Source organism: Montipora foliosa, chromosome 14, assembly GCF_036669935.1.
Source record: "Montipora foliosa isolate CH-2021 chromosome 14, ASM3666993v2, whole genome shotgun sequence".
In the NCBI taxonomy this organism is placed as follows: domain Eukaryota; kingdom Metazoa; phylum Cnidaria; class Anthozoa; order Scleractinia; family Acroporidae; genus Montipora; species Montipora foliosa.
The window spans coordinates 21,997,445-22,000,900 of NC_090882.1; the positions used below are offsets into that span (position 1 = coordinate 21,997,445).

The 3,456-nt window shown below is 39.7% G+C and overlaps 1 pseudogene; it reads right to left on the reverse strand.

The window, feature by feature from the left end:
* Window positions 1-475: 475 nt before the first annotated feature.
* The window catches only part of LOC137984973 (transcription initiation factor TFIID subunit 5-like), a 24,756-nt pseudogene continuing 21,775 nt past the window's right edge, over window positions 476-3,456 (reverse strand).

A 3,456-nucleotide genomic window follows, 5' to 3' on the forward strand; every position in this document is an offset into this window, starting at 1 on the left:
TTGTGAATTGAACTTTAGACAATCATAACAATTGTTTGCTTGAAACGGCAGGGGTATTTTGCAGAACGCCGAACGTTTAAAATCGGTATTTGATGGTAATAACTACACATAAACGCAACATTAACCAACAGCTAACCATTTTAGAAATCGGTGCTTAGGCCTAATTAGTAAAGACATGCATTTTTCTATAATTGAAGGCAAACCATTCGGCGTTTTGCAAAATACCTCTGCCATGCTTGTAATGAAAGTTGGAAGGATCATCGCGGTTAGGTTTTCTGAGCGATTTAAGTAGTTGCAATGGAGAAGCCTTCCCAGAAGAAGCGAGATCCTTGTTCCCTTTTCAAAAATTGCATGCGTTCTCTTGTTCCTGAAAAACGTTATATTCTAGATTTTACGCACACCCTCCCCCCCCCCCCCCCCCTCCCCCCAACCGGCATCTTAAATTTATGCCCTTGAAACATCAGAATTAGAAACGGCCTCGGTATCGGTAAAAGGGTCTATAATTTTATTTTACAAAATTTCGTAAAGTTCTGTTTATTTACAATTAATACTCCGTAATTCTACCTCTCTTGTCACCACCTCAAAAGAACACGATATTTGGTTTGGTGTAAACACTGGAAGATTCTTAAAGCTCCAGAAGAGCCACTTCAAAAATACCTCTGGGTGAAAACTAAGCATGAAGTTTTAGCAATGTTTGACTGTTTCTTTTGGTGTCCTTACTTGAAAAAGAAGAATCAATATTTAAGATTGCTTGTATTCCTTTGCCCGTTTTTAAAATTCCCTGTCGGAAGACATGCACCAAGTTTCTGCATTTCGGAGTAGTCACATTTCAAGAAGTATTTATCAGTTGCTTAGGAAGACGGAATAAAAGGCCCAGACGCAAGTAGCAAATTTCTAAGCGTAAAGTGTAAACAGTGAACTGGCGTCCTCTTTGTAGGATAAGATCCGAGTTCGAAAGTCTCGCATTTGGACGAATCAGGGCTAAGAAAAGAGAAAGACAAAAATATAAATTTACTTTGTGAGGCCACTATTAAGGACTGCGTAAGTTCGCCATGTGTTGCGACATAATGGATCCCTCAATCTCACAAAAACTATATCCCAATGACTACTAAACTACGCCAAGTCCTTACGTTCGATCCAGGACGCAGCTCTTTACAACCTCTAATTTCATTGGATCCCTTTAGGACGCAGAGGGTCCATTGTTTCTTTTGTATCGTTCTTTGTTTTGTGAACCAATCTCGTGAGCCGTAGTAATAGCTGCGTACTGTACTGACCGTTATGTTTCGTTGCATTAAGGGCCCACGGACGGATTTTTCGAGCGTTGCTAGGGAAGTGAAATGCTACTTCCGATGACTGACGTCATCATATAGTGAGCTGACCAGAAAACCCACACACAAGCAAAAATCACCGCACGAACTGTTGTTTCCATCCAAGGTTTTTCCTCGCCCTTTCTCGCGCTCGTTCTCAGATCAAATGCGCATGCGTAAAACGAACTGACTTCCGGTTTGAGAAAAAACCTAAATTTCCGGGGGTCTTTAAATTGATATGGCACGTTTCACCTCCAAATACAGAATATAGGTAAGCATTGATTTTTTCAAATCATCTTTTTTGAAAATTTTATGGATATTTCAGTATCGTTTATCTCTCTAAAAGGAACATTTTTCAAAATAAAAAGAAAACCATGCTTGGCTGCATACAAAAACGAATACAAATTATGAAACCACTGATTAAATACCCAAATTTTGTAGCAGGTAGACAAATTTAGAGTTTTCTTTTATTGGTCACGTGACCATGGGCGTGGCTTGATGACGTCATATTTAGAGTCATTTGTTTACAAAAGTTAGAAACTGACCAACATAATGCCAAATTCTCTCAAATTAGTTAACTATTACATCCTTAGCAACGCACCCCAAAAAATACGTCCTTAGGTCTCCCTTACAGCGATTACCAGTCACACGCGCCCCTCAACGACTTTTTTTACTCTTCAAACTGACTAAATTCGGGAGGACGTCAATCAAATGTTTCCATGGCTAATTCGACTGTCGCCAAGTGAGGAAACTATTGTCATGGAAACATTTGATTGACGTCCTCCCAAATTTCGTTTCGAAAAATGGAAAAAGTCGTGGAGGGGCGCGTGTGACTGATAATCGCTGTAAGAATTATGAGGAAAAAAGAAAAAGAACAGCGATGTAATGAACTTACACGTCAAAAGATCAGTTGGGTGTTTATATGTTTTTCTTTGCTTTGTTTCTTTTTTTCTTTTTTTAATCGTCAAATCAAATTTCCATCATTTAAAAGGATTTAACGAGCTCAAGAAAGGCACATATATTTACCACTAGTTACCCCCACCAACCCGTTTTTCACAAACTTACTTTTCGTTGCTTCTTTCCTCTTCATCATCCTCAGGATTACAAATAGCACGAGCGTCCCATAGCTTGACACAGTTATCCACACCACCTGAAAAAATATCAATCACGATGTTGACAAAACTGGGCTCTTTTAGGTTTAATCCAACCGGTATCCCGAGTCGCCCGCAACTAAAAAAAAATCTAGTTACAGTCGTACACTGATCCCTCTGTCGCTACTTCTGTTAACAAATCATCCCGTTTTCTGCCTATGCAGACAACCCATCCCTGTTCGTTTAAAATTCCATCCCACATCAGATGATGACCTAAATGCAATTCTGTACTATACTACGCCAACTTTGGATTCAAACCAATTCTCTCGCATCTAATTCGAAGAGGAAAGAGAAAAACGGCAACAGAAATCCTTGGATAAATTCTCCAGAGAAAGAATTTGAGGCTGTCATACCTGAAGCGAGCATGTTCCCGTCTCTACTAAAACGCAAAGAGTACACGGTATCTGAGTGTCCTTTCAGCTCTGTCAGTAATATCCCTTCTGCCAGGTCCCAAACTAGGATACGCTTATCGACTGCTATAAATAAGAAAACAGATCACAGAGAAACCATCTCAGCTCAATATGGTGTTAACACATTCAGACAGTTTGAAATACACCTGCACTTGCTTGAAATTCCAAGAGGACAATTTCAAGTTCACCTCGCTTTGAGACGACTCTTTGAAGAAACGTTCATGTAAACTTGCCAACGGTTAAAGGAAACACTATAATGAGTATCTACAGGCTCAGAAAAAGTGTTGCACTCTCTAAATTGAACACTTCCTTCCGCACACTTGACATTTTGAAGAAACTTGTTATGCTGTATCAAGATATAACGGTTAAGGCAAACGTTGCTGAAATTACCTGACGAGGCGAGGTAACGTCCGTCGGGAGAGAACGCCGGCGAATAGATAGCTCCCTGAGTAACAAGCAAACGAGAGAAAAATGAGCAAGTGCAAAAGCACCATTAAAAGATTGTTCCCGGTTTCAGTGAGCAATATCCCAATCAAGTCATAAATCGATACATGCACAGCTAAAAATAACGCAATTGTTATGTAACGT